This window comes from Musca autumnalis, unplaced genomic scaffold (assembly GCF_047663935.1).
Source record: "Musca autumnalis isolate F117 unplaced genomic scaffold, ASM4766393v1 scaffold_2, whole genome shotgun sequence".
Taxonomy (NCBI): Eukaryota; Metazoa; Arthropoda; class Insecta; order Diptera; family Muscidae; genus Musca; species Musca autumnalis.
Window position 1 is genome coordinate 59,975,158 of NW_027411755.1, and position 17,614 is coordinate 59,992,771.

A 17,614-nucleotide genomic window follows, 5' to 3' on the forward strand; every position below is an offset into this window, starting at 1 on the left:
AGTTGACTGTATCTTTAATTTTTGGGCGGTTGCGTATCTTTGGACCAGAGTCGGAGAAAAAAAGTATAAAAATCAGGTTTTAAAAGCCAGCATCTAAAAACATTAGCATTAGTTGTACATTTCAACTGCTACACAATATTGACACACACGGCTAAATAAGCAACCGAACGCATATTTATTTTTGTACATTTTTGCTTATTTCGTTTTTTACGCCTAATCTTTTTTGCGTTAGGCATAATCGAAAACCACGCTACATACAGCAGTCGGCTGACCATTCGTAAGAACAAATTAGCATCCGAGGGTGGTTTTTTGATTAGAGTTGCCAACGCAGTAATAAAAAAGCTGTCATTTAATGTCAAAATGCCTCCATCATATGGTAGAACCTATAGAATACTAATTATTATTGTTTAAAAATAAAAAAATATATATTGAACAGCTTCACCAAAAATTCACATACGAGCCCTAACCACTATTAATTCGTACACCAGGTATTTTTTCACTATTTAACATGAAACTTAATTAACACCAAATGTATGTCTAAAGAGAATAAATTTTCATAAATCTTTGTAGGATTCATTTTTTAGGCACAATAATATACTGTTAAATTCTTTTTCCATCGATTGGAAAATAATTATGGCCTGTAAGGCGATTTTCGGAAAATTCGTTTTTGGTCCCCATACAAAGTTTTATGAAAAATAAAGAGCGGCCAGGGGACACGGGTTATCGTTAACTGATCGTCATAAATTTTTGTAGAGATTATTTTTTAGCCACAATAATGAACTCCTAAAGTTTTTTCATCGATTGGACCATAATTGCGGCCTTTAGAAAATGTTCGTGAAAATGCACCTTTGACCCTATACAAATTACTATGGAAACAAAGATAGCTCGGTAGATACGGGTTAACTTTAACCAATCCCCGTAAAATTTCATATATAAGGTTTTTGCATCAAATGGAAACAAATTTCAAAAGCTTCAAAATAAAAATATTTTGTTTTTTTGGGTCGCCCTAATATACATACTTTAATAACACATTGTTGAAATATGCTCTGTGTACGAATTAATAGTGGTTAGGGCTCGTATCCTTTGAACGAAAAAGTGGAATTAATTATATCGTAATATTTAATGCATTACTCTGGTAACCCTGAACTCAAAAACAATTGTTTGCTAAAAACATAGCTAAGCCGTTGAAACTTTGTTGCTTATTCTCTTTTCTGATATGTGTTGAGCATGTGTGCTGCAAAATATGAGTATGCGTGCCCGATGCTATTTTATTAAAGCGACAATATCAAATAGTATCAGCATCGCTAGCAATATTTTTGTGAAATTTGTTGCTACATGTTGCCGTTGTTCATTGTTGCTAAACATAATTCGAAGAAATTTTAGCAGGCAAAGCTGCAAATATTCGGTGCTTTTGCTAATATGGCGTTAGCATTTTTAACCCTGATAAAAATTGGATATTTTCAAAAGATTTTTGCTATTTTTACCATTAAGAACCGATCATAGACATTTCGTATGTTCCAGAAAGTTCTTTATTGATGCCTTTGCTACAATATTGTGGTTGATTGTTTTCTTGAATTTTGAACCTTGCAGATGAAGTTTGATGGATTATATGAGTTAACAATTTTTGTTCTTTAAGACAAGAGCTACAACTTTGCCTCTGAGATGAGTTCCAATTTCTTAACGGTTTGGAAGATATAGTCCTGACTAAATTACCTTTTTTACATCAAAGCCTCAAACCTTTGGAGGCCTATAACGGCGAAAGTTGATGATAGACGAAAAAACTGCGAGACATGTGTCCTCTCTTTTTTGGCCTTCTATCACGCTGCGGTGTCAGAATATGGTTAATAATTTTCGTGTTGCACAGTGATATTGGACGAAATCTATAGGAGAACTTCTTTTATTTTTCTTGAAACTCTTATGAAAATGTGCGGATTTTATTTCATCTACATTAGCATAGAATGTTTCCCACTAAGAAAAATTATGGAGTTGTTGTCATTTTGTCCGCATGTAATTTTCATATATCATATCTTTATACCATATCTTTTAATTATACCCTCCACCATATGGAGGGTATAATTAAATTTGTCATTCCGTTTGTAACACATCGAAATATTCGTCGGAGACCCTATAAAGTATATATATTATTGATCAGCATAAAATTCTATGTCGATTGGACCATGTCCGTCTGTCCGTCCGTCCGTCAGTCCGTCCGTCTGCCTGTCTGTTGAAATCAAGATACAGCTCGCAATTTTAAAGATAGAGAGTCAAAATTTGGTACAGAAGTTTTTATTACTTGCAGGATGGTTGGTATTGAAAATGGGATATATCGGTCCATGCCTTCATATAGCCCCCATAGAACGGTACCTCCCGATTTTCGGTATTTTTAAGGTTTTAGCTTCATTATCCTACCAAAATGGCTGAAATTTGGTACGTAGTCCTCTTTAGGGGTATACAACTTTCCACCAGAATTTTGTCGGTATCGGTCCACACCTTCATATAGCCCCCATAGAACGGTACCTCCCGATTTTCGGTATTTTTAAGGTTTTAGCTACATTATCCTACCAAAACTGGCTGAAATTTGGTACGTAGTCTTCTTTAGGGGTATAAAACTTTCCCCTATAATTTTTTCGGTATCGGTCCACGCCTTCATATAGCCCCCATAGAACGGTACCTGCCGATTTTCGGTATTTTGAAGGTTTTAGCTTCTATAGCCCACCAAAATGGCTGAAATTTGGTACGTAGTCTTTTTTAGGGGTATACAACTTTCCCCCAGAATTTTGTTGGTATCTGTCCACACCTTCATATAGCCCCCATAGAACGGTACCTCCCGATTTTCGGTATTTTAAAGGTTTTAGCTTCATCATCACACCGAAATGGCTGAAATTTGGTACTTAGTCTAAGTTGGTGGTATACAACTTTCCCCGAGAACTTTGTCGGTATTGGTCCATGCCCTCATATAGCCCCCATAGAACGGTACCTCCCGATTTTTGTAATACTGAAGATTGTGACGTCAGTATCCGACCGAAATGGCTGAAATTCGTTATTTCGCCTTCCAAGAGTTATAAAATATTCCAGAAGAGTATTATCAGTATAGGTCCACGTCTTCCTATATCCCCATAGAAGCGTACTTCTTGATTTTCGGTATTTTTTAAGTGTTAGCCACATTCTGTTAACAAAATATAGGAAATTTGGTATTTAGTCTTCTTTGAGCCTAAAAACATTCCGTCAGAAATCTGCCGGTATAGATCGACGTTTTGAACTTGCCCCCTCACATTGTTTAACCGAAATTGCTGAAATTTAGTATTAAGTCTTCTTCATACACGAAAGGAAACTAATTATTCCATTTTACTTCAATACAACTCGTGGTGGAGGGTATAACAAGTTCGGCCCGGCCGAACTTAACACCGTTCTTACTTGTTTTTAAATATTTTTTTCAAAATATCATTAGGACGCTTATATGTAGCATCGGCTGCATCTTAGCATTAAAAATCCTATAAAACATCGCTAATTTGCTCAAAGTGCATAAAATTTTTTCCGCATCCGGTTTCGGTGTCACCATGAAAATCTACATCGATATATATTTATTTCAAGGCGATCAATCAAGAACCGTGGATGTAGCATCACACACTATGTTTGGGATAAAATGAATATAGCTTCCTTATCAGTGAAGTTTTTAAAACGAATATGCTGCACTGGTTTTTTCATTCCAGTGGAAACGGCCAGCAAAATACGAGATATTTTCAAAAACAATTTTAGGTGATTTTCCAACCTTGGAATTTCTCGTATCTCGCGTTGTTGTAGATGGATTTTCACGAGTAATGATTTTTAGATCCGCAACGTAAAATTTGCAATCAAGTACGAGTAAATCAAATGACAATTGTAACAAGTAAAGAAGTATCAGTCGGTTTTGCTGACAGAGATATACCCTCAGCCCATGTGAATTAAACACTTTTTGGGCATTTGAACTTGCCGACAAAAATGTGGGTTAGGATTAAAGCTCAAAAGTGTTGCGGAGGAGGCACTTAAAGGAATGGGCAAACATAGTCCATTATCGAAGTGGATCTTATTTTGGGAATCATATCTTTTCGAAAGATATCGCGCCTACTAGTCATTTCAGTGGGTCATCTGAAAGTGCCTCCTCCGCAACACTTTTGAGCTTTAATCCTAACCCACATTTTTGTCGGTATAACTTTTGGACCATTATGCCAGAAAGCATGGACTTGTCCACGGAAAACATAATATCGCTGTAAACAGAACCATATCGAACAGTATCGGTATGCATTTTCAACGGATTTTCGAACAGACCCTAAACTGCACTTGGACACAAATGTTTAGAAGTTTAACTAAATTTGGACAAAATGTTAGGAGATCCAAAATTTGGACCAAATTGGTGTACCCGTTCAAGAGACATACTCGTAGTGCATACCATTTTAGTGACATTTTTTAAATATTGGGAGATATACCGGTAGCTGTGGATCGGTATTGCCCATCTTCGATCGAAACTGAAGTTTGGCAAAGTATGAGGAAGGCCCAATTTTTGACCAAAGCGGTTCATCAGTTCGAGAGTTATCGTGCTATCCAGCCACTACATATGGTGCCATAGGTGTTTTACCAAAAAGTATGGACTTGCCACTACAAAAACTTTTACCGTCGTAATTGAGGTAGCGAATGCAAGTTGATTCAAAAAAATCAAAGCTATTCGAAAGCAGGTCTTAAAGTGAATTTATCCGAAATTTTATATGATAGGTACCCGAAGAAGTGGACAAATAAAGTCCATATTCGAACATGACCTATATCTGGTAGATATATTTGGATGTGTTAAGTATGGACCAAATACATCACTCCCTTAAAGAGTTATCGTGCGCACCATTTTTCCGAACATATTTGAACTTTTGCAGGGGAGGTAAAAAAATTGAAGTTACATGAACGATTTTTGGTACATAGATTGGGAAAAAATCCGATTCTTAAATCTGTTCGAGATACTAATTTTGGTTGTTGCGCGCAAAAGTTATGGCGGTTTTAATTCTGATAATAAGAAATAAATCTTAAAACAACGCTACGCATTATATTGCGAAACATTGTTAATTAAGGGCTTCCTACGTACTATATGATTACTGAGGTCCCATAACGTTAGTGACAAAGTTGTAAATTTTCGCGGAAATTAAGAAAGAATTAAAAAAATTGCTTGCTTGCAACTTGTTTTGTTAAAATTTAAGCTGTTTATGCAACGGAAAAATATTTAAAAAATATGTACGTAATCTAAACATCGGGGCTATTCCAAAACATGGACCTATGTCTACTAGTTATATAAGTTTATTGACATTTAAGAACCCAAAATGTCAATTTATAGCTAAATCGGTCTGAAAATGTAGCTAAAAACGTCAAATTACCGTAAATCGGCGGGTACTGTTATATGGGGGCTATACCAGAACGTGGACCTATGTCCACAACTTTTGTTATTTAAGTTTATTGACACTTAAGAACCCTAAATGTCAAATTATAGCTAAATCGGTCTGAAAATGTAGCTAAAAACGGCAAAATACCGTAAATCGGGGGGGTACCGTTTTATGGGGGCTATACCAAAACGTGGACCGATATAGCCCATCATCGAACTGGACCTGCCTGCAAACAAAAGACGCATTTTCCCAAAATTTCAGCGTTCTATCTCCATTTTTGTGGATGCTAGAGTGACTACCACAGACTCAGAATTTTACCCTGATCGAGAATATATATACTTTATAGGGTCGCAAATGAGTATTTCAATGCGTTACAAACGGAAAAACTAACTTAATATACCCTCCATACTATGGTGGAGGGTATAAAAATATATTGAGGGAAGTTATACAATTTTTGTAAGAGAAAATATTTTTCAAATTTTTTTATGAGTTATTTGAAGAAAATTTAAGAAAATTAGGTCGGAGTTATTCTTCTATTTAAGTTAAATTTCACGCTAAAAATCACGTTTTTTATTCTAATCACTTCTCGAGTACACGCTAACATCTAGCGGAAGATATGGGTAAAGTTAAAATAAATGTTGGGTTCCTTTGAATGCGGTGTAACCTTCAAGTAAAACTGTAACATTTGAAATGCGTGTAAATCGCGAAATCCTCAAAATCGCTTGATGCGCATGCGGTTTATCAATATGGCGAATTCTTCTCTTTTAATTTGTACACATTTGCCAGGATTTACTTTGGCCGCTAAGATGTAGCGTCGTCTGCAGTTTAGTGTGCAACAATCTGTATAACGCTTATAATTTACACAAAGTGCATACACTTTTTATGCGCATCCGATTTCACTACCAACCGTGGAAAAATACATCGATCTAATCCTATTTCGATCAAATCCATCAAGAACCGTGGATGTAGCATCACACACTAAATTTTTTAAACCGCTGTTTACGCGAGTGATGTGTCAGTTTTTTCATTGACAAGAAAACGATTCACAGAAAATGCGACTAAATCCGCGAAATTTTCAAAAACATTTTTCGCACATTTTTCGGTTTTTGCAGTTGCTGTTTTCGCCGTTCTAGGGGATGGATTTTCACGATCTATTATATATTTGATCCGGACCGCCGAAAAACTAAAATATCGCGGGGTACCAGCATTGTAAATACTGTACCCAAAAAATATGTTTTAAAGAAAAAATATCGCCCTAAATTTTGGCTTTTGGCAGTAGATTACTCTGCTACTGTGTGGGCTACATAGCCAATATACATATCAAATTATGCGTAATTGCGAGTACTTTAATCCTATTCATTGTTATACTCGAATGCGCGTTCCAGTTAAATTAAAAATACGAAAAACACCTAAAATCCGGCTTCAAAATGTCAGCATCCATAAAAGGTGGAATCAGTGGAAATTTCGAAAAGTGATACATTAGAATTGTAATCTTCATTTTGTATTCTTCTACTTTTACTTTGGACATATGTCCGTCATTTGAACAGTTTAATCAGCAATCAAATAGTAACGTAAAAAACCTCGTTAGCTTCAACGTTTTTTTCCTATTTTTATTCATTTACGCGGTCATAACTTCCACGCAAATAAAATTATTTTGCCAAATTTTTGAGCTTTGTTCAAAAACACTTGAATTGATCTAGCCATGGTCATAGTTACTGGGAAATTGCAATAGTTCGCGTATTATAATAGTGCAAACCTTGGCTTCATGGAAACTAAATTTTTTTGATATTCACTCATATACTCTCGTTAGCATAAATGCTGAGGGTATACAAATTAGGCCCGACAAATATGATTTTTAGAAAATTGTTCGCACAAAATGTTCGTATTTGGATACAGATTTCTCTGAAGCTCTGTAGGCTATATTCACAACACATATACCAAATAACTCAGAATCGCACGTTCTACAATACTATATATGATTTTTTGAAAAATCTGCTGGCGGAACGAAATTAGAAGTAAATTTCAAAAAACACTTAAAATCTGCTTTCGAGATGTCAGTACAACAAATCTAATTTTGAAAAGTTATACATTGATGAGATGATCCTTATTTCGTTGGCTTCTACATTTACTTTGACAGGAATATCGTGAAAAGTGTGGTTTAATCACAAATCGAGAGAAAAGAAAAAAAAGACACGTTGGCTTCAAACCATTTTTAATATTTTTTAGCCACAGCTTCCACGCAAGCTAACTTTTTAGGCCAATATTTTTTTGGTAAGTCTAAAAAAATTTCATTTTTCCAAAAGCATTCAATTTGTAAAATATACAACCACAATTAGCGAGTTATAAAAGGGCTTCAACTATGTTAAATTTTCAAAAATATTGCTCATACATACTTTATAGGATCGCTAATGATTATTTAAATGCATTCCGAACTATGGTAGGGTAAAAAGTAACATATTAAAGGCTGAGCCGTTATGAAGGAATTGAGAATTATTTTATTTAAACTGTACTTAATCAAAAATGTTTATACGTTTGTGTGGTAGGTGCCCAAAACCCTTCTATCCAACTTGATCGAGATTTCAAAAAAACATTCATCATGATATAAGTTGGGGCAAAATAGGTTACTCTCTCCGAAAGTTATCTCAAAACCACTCATCCACTTTGATAGACGCTCAATTGGACAAATATCGCATCGGAACATTTCGCCTGAATTTAAGCGCAAACGTGAACAAAATTGGGATACTGGGCAGATATGTCTAAACCTGTTTATTAATGCTCTTGCGAAAATTGGAGCCATTCCGACAATCAAGAATTTCAAGAGTGAAATTTCTCCAAACGTTATGCTGATAAAGGTTTAAAGATTATTTGAAAGAATCATACACAATCTGGCCACGTTTTTGACCTCCCCTTCTGACTTGTTGAAGCATAATTTTCGCTAAGCCTTCTTTGATTTGCTTTTATACCTAATGATACCCACTTGAAGACAAATACAACCAGACACAGCTTCGTTTTATTCCTTCTTAGATCAGTCAGGTCTTTTATGCACCTTATTGGCATTATAGCTATCAACGGAAATCTTTGTCATGTGATTCTCTGCTTTGTCAACTTCTGAAGCTGATGTTAAGGGATTTAACCACCTCACCACTCCATAAAATCTAAACCCCGTAAAATTCTGAGTCGATCTAGCCATGTCCGTTACCAGCGCCCCCATAAATTTAAATTTAAATTTTTACACCCGGGGGAATTTTTTCCATACGTAGGTCAAGTTCAAATATGTTCTATATTAGTCAACGTCGCGATATGTCGCGATACCGAGAGTTCTATTCCAAGAAACGTATAAACTAGAATACATATAAAAATACATCACATGTCTAAACTAATACATCATTATCACATCTTATTTATTTTAATTCTTAATCACAATTTTAATTACCACACAATTCCACGTATTTTCCCTTTTAATTACCGTAATTATGTTAACGGCCTTTAATTGTCGAGCGAAACAGATTAGTTCTTCTTGTGATTGCATTGTACAAATTTTTACAATAAAGGATGTACTATCTTTGACTGACCGGTATGTCATCATGAAGCGTTGTCAGGTTGAAATGTTTTTTAGTGGTCCAAAGTGTCAAGAATCTAATCCCGTTACTATTTTATTCTTTGGCTCGAAAACCTGCCATTGGACCCATAGTGCAATGTTTTGAAAAATCCTCGCTTCATCTAAAACCATCTAATCTTCTATAATTTTATTTTTTGAAAACCTATTGATTTTGGATATATCCCCAGCAAAAATTGAAGGAAGGGGTTGCATGTGATGACGTGATTTCATGGCATCTTTTGCACTGGTTTAAACGAAGTCGTGAAAGATCCGATATTTTCATCAGCATATGTACTCATTCCATCGATCCAATAGAGATGAATTTTGTGTTTTTATTTATACACATTCCTGATAAGCCATCTTAATACCTATGGGAGGAAGAGGGTCCAGAAATACCTATACTTTACTATAGTAAACTCAAATAGAACCTCTGCGTGACATCCATCAATACCATCTATGTCCCCCTCTCAATTCTAAAAACTGCAAATGTCTTTGCTTTGATATTGTATCCAACAATAATAATTGTTTGATAATTTTCATTAAAGTAATCCTCTTATTTAATTTATAGACTAATATGACAGACATAACATCACTTTTCTATGCAACCAAAACACATACACACTTGTATGACTCTCGTTTCACAAACAACCATTCCAAATTATTTAATTCTTTGAAAACCCATTCAATACAATCAAACACTGTGGAACACATTCAAATCTTTTGGGAAACTAGTCATCATAACACGCTAACATACTCAAACAGACACAAAAGACATCTTTGCATTGCAATTGTTGTATTTTAATTAAAATTGCATTTTATGTGCAATTTTCGACTTCAGATAAGAGTTTAATTAAAATTGTTGTTTTTTCTTCTTTCATTCCCGAAAAATGTTCTTTATCCTCTTTGCAAACACAATACATCTTCCAATCACTTTATTTTCGAGAAATTCTCCAAAAACACACACACCGACAGGATGTTGTAGAAAACTCAATGGGAATATGGAGTAGTATAAATTTGTGTGTCTGGTGGGTCTTTGAAATTTCTATGATGATGTATGCGTCGTGTTGATATTTGAAAACAGAAAGAAGTTGCAGAATTTCAAACTCTAACACTAAACTCATTGCTCCGTGTGTGTTTGAGGGCTTGCTTATATATGTATGTAGATATCTTTCATATTTGTAGTTGGGGTTTAGATAACAAATGTTTCTCCCTTCTCTGATGGTCATGTACACACACACACTTATAATGCTTGACAAATTATCATTTCGATTGCATTCTACTGCTTTGTTTTCAAATATGTATGTATGTCTTTTGTGCTTTATCACACCAAAATTACTTTTAAAAAAATATTTCCCAATATTTACTTTTGGTATTTTGACAGCTGTTTTAGTTTTTACAAAATAAAATAATCCCTAAAATGACAACATTTGAAGTAACATCATGCAAGGCAATAGAAATGTCCTAGTTTTTGAGAATATTAGGGTGAAAAGGTAAATACACATATATTTTTTAAGCCGATAGCTTTAGTTGCTAGTGCTTTTTACACCCTCCACCATAGTATGGAGGGTATATTAAGTTTGTTTTCCTGTTTGTAACACATCGAACTAATCATTTGCGACCATATAAAATATATATATCCTTGATCAGACGATCTAGCTATGTCCGTCTGTTGTAATCACTCTAGCGTTCGTAATAATTGAGCTAGAGCGCTATATTTTTGCACCCGAGTGTCTTTTTTTCAATAGACAGGTCAAGTTCGAAGACGGGCTATATCCGACCACTTTTTGGTATAGCACCCATATAACGGTACCTCCCCATTTTCGGTATTTTGGGGATTTTAGCTACATTTTTTGACCAAACTACCTGTAATTTGACAGTTGAGATTCCTAGTAATCACAAAACATTTCCACCTTAAACTGTCAACATATAATAATTATTCCACAGGGACAAGGGAGACTTCTCTCATATCAATGAGTGCACCCCGATTCATATTAGCTCAATGATATGGGACCTAAAATTTATCGCCGAGTCCGAACGGCGTGTCTAAGACACCACTTTTGTAGAGAAGTTTTACATGGCTGAAATACTTAGGAAATGTTGCCAACATTACTAAGGGATATTTTGCCACCGTTGAAAAGTGTTTTGATGTTGCCTGGACGGGGAATCGGTGGTGACCCCGGTGGTACCCAAAAAAACTGTCAACATAGGTCCATGTTTTGGTGTAGCCCGCATATAACGGTATCTCTTGATTTTTGGTATTTTGAGGATTTTAGCTAAAAATGTTCACCGAACTACCTGCAGTTTCACTTTTGGGGTTCCCAGTGGTCACAAAAATATCTCCACTAAGAACCTTCAACATAACCTATGTTAATAACCCATGTTTTGGTATAGCCCCCATAAAACGGTACCTCCAGATTTTTTGGTATTTTGAGGATTTTAGCTAAAAATGTTCACCGAAGTACCTGTAATTTGACAGTTGAGGTTCCTAGTGATAACAAAATATCACATTCAAAAACTGTGAACAGAGGTCTTCGTTTTGGAATATAACGCTACCTCCCGATTTTCGGTATTTTGAGGATTGCAGCTACATTTTGCGACCGAACTAACTGTAATTTGCAGTTTGAGGTTCCTAGTGGTCACAAAACATGTCAACCAAAAACTTTCAATATAGGTCCATGTTTTCGTATAACCCCTATATAACGGTGCCTTCCCATTTTCGGTATTTTTGACCCAACTATCTGTAATTCGAAAAACTGTCCACATAGATACATGTGTTGGTAGAGCCCACATATAACGATATCTCCCGATTTTCGGTTTTTTGGATTTTAGCTACAATTTTTGATCCAAGTATCTGCAATTCGACATTTGAATTTCCCAGTGGTCACAAAACTTCTCCACCAAAAGCATAGATCCATACTTTGATTTAGCCCCATATAAGGTTCCCGATCGATTGAATACATTTTTTATGACTTTTTTACCTTTTTTAGGTATAAGTGGTCACGGAATATCTCCTCCTAAAATTGTGGACAGGAAAGTAATAATTTTTCCGTTTTACTTCAGAATATTTTATGCTGGAGGGTATAAAAAGTTCGGTCCGACCGAACTTAACACATTTTTACTTGTTTAAATATAATTTTATTGTAATTTGTAATTATAATAAATTTTTCAATAAATAAATGAAAATAAATAATAATTTTTAACAGTAAAATCGCTTGTGGTTCAATGAGTGTTATAAAGTAACATATTGTGTGTGTTCCCGTACAAAGAAAAAATTGCAAGGCTTTTATATTCATGTAGAACCTGAAACTGGACTATTATCAGTGAACTTTTCAAAAAAATATCACTTTATTTAAAGGAATTTTTGTTGTGTAATTTCTCAGTTTCTTGTACAGAGATGCTAGGCAAATGGGAATTTTTTAGCGTTACACCCTTATTCGTTCTCCCCAAGGTCGTATATTTATATCTTGGGGAGGCACATTTTTGTAGTTGGTGGTTTGCTTGATTTTTGAACGGTTAGATATCTATTAGGCCGGAGCGATTTGAGTAGAAGGAAAAAACCTTAATAGGCCCTTTGCGATTCTGATTCCTGGGATTGAACTGAGCAAAAAAGTCTACTGGACCATATGTCTAGGATGAAAATCGAGACTCCCGATTTTGACTTTAAGTTTCTTATCTACTTTTTTTGACATCTTCGCATATAACAGCCAAACCATTGTGGGGATTTTCAGATTTAAACCACTATAACTTAGCCATTTGTTAACAGATTTAGAACAATAATAACTTGTTCTAAAGATATTATTCACCCCTTTATAAGGAAGAAGGATCACTAGAAATCCGTTGTGAAAACAGATGATATGTCCGTTTAAATTTGAAAATGTAAGAAATCCAGATTTTCACTACTTTTACCGTTATAAAAAAATAAAACGAAGTGACCCCAACAAACTAAAGGCATTGTCGTTGTCCATGGATCCCAACACGATATAAGTTTGCATCAAAACGCTTGAATAATTTTCTGGTCACATTTTGTAGCACAATGTCATTTATCGACATTTTCCGAAAAGTTTACACATTCTTTAGGCCAAAACTGCCTGAAGGAGCGTCCTAATGCTTTCGCGATGTATTAGAGAGTTTTCAATTACTATCTTGGCTACAACTTTTGTCTTTTTGTTGGATCGAAAATCTCAATGGTTTGGCTGTTATATGCCAAAATATCCAAAAAACGTAAATAAAAAACTTAAAGTGAAAATTGGTAGGCTCGATTTTCACGGTATATATATGGTCCAGTGGACTTTTTTGCTCAGTTCAATCCCAGAAATCAGAAACGCGAAGGGCTCATTAAGGTTTTTAAATCGCCCCGGCCTAGTATATACCCTTTCTAGCCTATGGGTTGAGGGTATAAAAATTCAAAGAGGTTTCTGCGGAACCTTTTGGATAATAGAATGGAATATAAGTTATTTAAGGCATTAATAGGCAAAAGTTCATTCATTCTTACTACAAGAAATCATTTTTGAGGAAAATTTTCAAAAAGTCATAACCCTAATATATACATTCCCCGAAAGAATAGAATTACGAATCACTTATATTTGGTCTATTAGTAATCAACACAGAAAGCAGTAGAAGTGTACTCAAGTATTAAACATTTAAAACCCCACAAAGTATGATACGAATTCATGTATATTTGACATTACCCACTAGTCACAAAACTTCGGCATCAAAAATTGTCAACCTAGGTCCACGTTTTGGTATATCCCCTCTATAAAGGAACCCCCTGATTTTCGGTATTTGGAGGATATAATCTACAATTTTAAACTATCTGTAATTTGACATTTGATGTTCTTACTGGTCACAACACTTCTTCACCAAAAATTATCAATATTGGTCCATGTCTTGGTATAGCCCCATAAAATGATACCTCCAGATTTTCATACTGGTCACAACACTTCTCCACCAAAAATTATCAATATAGGTCCATGTTTTGGTATAGCCCCTTAAAACGATACCTCCCGATTTTCGATATATTGAGGATTCCTACTATACAATTTGACCGAACTTCTTGTAATTTCTAACTACGAACTAGCTGTAATTTGACATTTGAGGTTCACAGTTGTCACAAAGCGTCTCCAACAAAAATTGTCCACATAGGTCCATGCTTTGGTAAAGGCCCCATATAACGGTACCTCCCAATTTTAGGAATTTTGATGATTTTATCTACATTTTTGACAGAACTACACAAAGATCTCGATTTGCGTCGTTTCACTTTGCGTTTTTTCGAAGTTGCGTCGTTGCTAAATTAGTACAAATTTCCACTGTGCGTCGTACGATTTTCGATGTTGGGTTGTTTTGGGTTCGAAGCTGCAACGTTATTTTGGAAACTTATGATACAATTATACGTTTTTTCGAAATCGTAAAAGTTTTTAACATCTTGATTGTAGAGGGACAGGCTGGCGCTAAGAAGTTTCGATCAATCGATATCTCTGAGGAACAATATTTTACCTCCAAACCTATTTTCAAATCGACGTGGACGCTCCTTCAGGCAGTTTTGGTCTGAAGAATGTGCAAAATTTTCGGAAAATGTCGATAAATGACATTGTGCCACAAAATTTGACCAAAAAATTATTCAAGCGTTCTGATGCAAAATTATATCGTGTTGGGATCCATGGACAACGACAATGCCTTTATTTCGTTGGGGTAACTTCGTTTTATTTTTTATATACCACCACTGTTAAAAGATTTAAACAAATAATAACTTGTTCTAAAGATATTATTCACCCCTTTAAAAGGAAGAAGGATCACTAGAAATCCGTTGTAAAAAAAAAGAAAATATGTCCGTTTAAATTTGAAAATTTAAGAAACCCAGATTTTCACTACTTTTACCGTTATAAAAAAATAAAACGAAGTGACGCCAACAAACTAAAGGCATTGTCGTTGTCCATGGATCCCAACACGATATAATTTTGCATCAGAACGCTTGAATAATTTTCTGGTCAAATTTTGTAGCACAATGTCATTTATCGACATTTTCCGAAAAGTTTGCACATTCTTCAGGCCAAAACTGCCTGAAGGAGCGTTCCAATGCTTTTGCGATGTTTTAGAGAGTTTTCAATTACTGTCTTGGCTACAATTTTTGTCTTTGCGTTGGCTAGAAAATCTCATTGGTTTGGCTGTTATATGCGAAGATGTCAAAAAAAAAACAAAAAACGTAGATGAAAAACTTAAAGTCAAAATCGGGAGGCTCGATTTTCATCGTAGACATATGGTCCAGTAGACTTTTTTGCTCAGTTCAATCCCAGGAATCAGAATCGCGAAGGGCCTTCTAAGAATTTCAAATCGCCCCGGCCTAATATCTATAGACCAAAACCCGGGAAAATAAAATAAAAGAACTTGGAACTTGACGATTATGACCTTGAACTTGAAGTTTTATGGATTTCATTTGTTCAAAATGTTTGTTCTTTATGACAAGAGCTATAGCTGTGCATCCGAGAGTAAATCAAAGTTTTTGACCGTAACTTTTTTAATGACATCGAGTCAATTAACATCTACTCGTACAACTAAAAAAGAAATAAGCGGGAATGGGCCATGTTTTGTGCGTAGTACGGATCCAGAGTCTATGAGTCGCAGTTTTTATCGACTGATAAAAATGTTTTCTCTTTTTCTTAATGTAAAAATAGTCGTAGACAAATTTTTATTGGAAATATTCGATATTCTAATCTGCACCCGCTGATTCGAGTCATTCGTCTTTTTGGAGCTATTTGTTTTTCAAATTATTACTTAAATAATGGTATACAATTATCATTAAAAGATTATTGAGGTAGATATTTTTATTTGAAGCAGTCTTCGTGGTCAAAAATGTATTCAATTAAAAACTTAATAAGGCAAAAATAATCCAAATTTTTTTTAATGGGACTAAAGTTAGTGTGTGATATCTGGTTATGTACTTTAAAGAAGAAAAGGCGTTATGTTCGGCCTGAACTGTTTATATTGTCCACCATATTAAAACACTGTATATCTCTATTCGACATATTTGCGAATGCAATCCCTGTATTCAAACGTGGATACTTTGTGAACACCTTCTGCATGGAAGTTCTCCCAACAAAAGGATTTCCAAAATCCATATTACACACGATATTTTTAAACATTATGCTAATAGATTCGAATTGCAGAAAATCTTTCGAAATCAAAAACGCTATATTAGCAATTCTCTGTAGGATTTAGAACCCAAAATGCAAAATAATTGCTAATGTGGTTGAAAATTCTGGGATACACTAAAACGTAAACCTATATGGGTAATATTCATTTGAAAGATTTTTTGGTTATTGCTTTAATTCTGTTGAAGAATTTGGTTAAAAACTTTTGTATGGGGACTATACCGAACGTGGTCTAATATGGTTCATTTTAAATTTTAAACATCCAAGGACTTATGTATTATACCTGCTCCAAATTTCAAACTTGTGATCTCTTATTTGAATGTATATGGTAAAAACCAAAAATGTTTTACAATCGATGAATCCGAGTTTCAAAATTCGCGAGCTCTTAACATATTCTACATATAAAGGACTGAAATTCTTTAAAATGAAGTGTTTTAGGAGGGATCCCATAATGTCGACCATTAAAATTAATTTTCGTGGAAGCTGTGTTGGCATCAATGTAAAAAATGGGTAAAAATGGGTTGAAGGCAACAAGTGTTTTATGTTCCTCTCCGCTATCTAGCTTAACCTTACATTTCATGGACCTATGCCCAAAGAAAGAATCACAGAATACTCCATGGGCAACATGATACTAGTGTATGACTTTTCTATATATCTACTGCATCCACCTAAAATTGTCGCTGATATTGGAAGCCGGGATTTTTGATTTTTTTTTGTTTTGATTTTACGTTTAATGTACAGTATCGGCCAAAACTAAAGCACCCCCTCAGTAAATTTTTTTGAAATGATAATTTTTTTATGAAAACTGAATTATAAATTTATTTTTTATTTTTCTTTTTATTTATTTATATCTTTATAATTGAAAAATACAAAAATAAGGAGATCAGAATTTAATAAACAAAAGTTAAAATTCAAAAAACATTTTAGGTCGCAAATATAAGCGGACAAAACTAAAGCACCCCCCCATTTGAGGTACAGCAAAAACTATTGAAATCAATATTTCGTTGCTTATCCTCTATTCTGGATGACACAATCACATCTTTTAGGCATAAAGGATACTAAATTATTAATTATTGCAGGCGAAATAATCGGTTTTCGGAAAATTTAGCTTAAATCCTCAAAATACTGAAAATCGGAAGTTACCGTTATATGGGGGCTACACCCTAACGTGAACCCAGGTCCACGATTTTTGGTGAATATGTTTTGTGACCACTAGGAACCCTAAGTACCAAATTACAGTTAATTTAGTAGGAAATTATGGCTTAAATATCCGAAATACCGAAGATCGGAATGTACCGCTATAAGGGGGCTATACCAAAACATTAGCCGATATTGTTCATATTCATCCAAAAATGATGCTACAGCATTCTCTGGTCAAATACTAAATCCCTTAGGTTTAAAAATTAGCAAAAGAACGAATTGCAAAAGAATGGTGGACGCCGGCTTATTCAGTCGACGACCAGCAAAAAACCTTC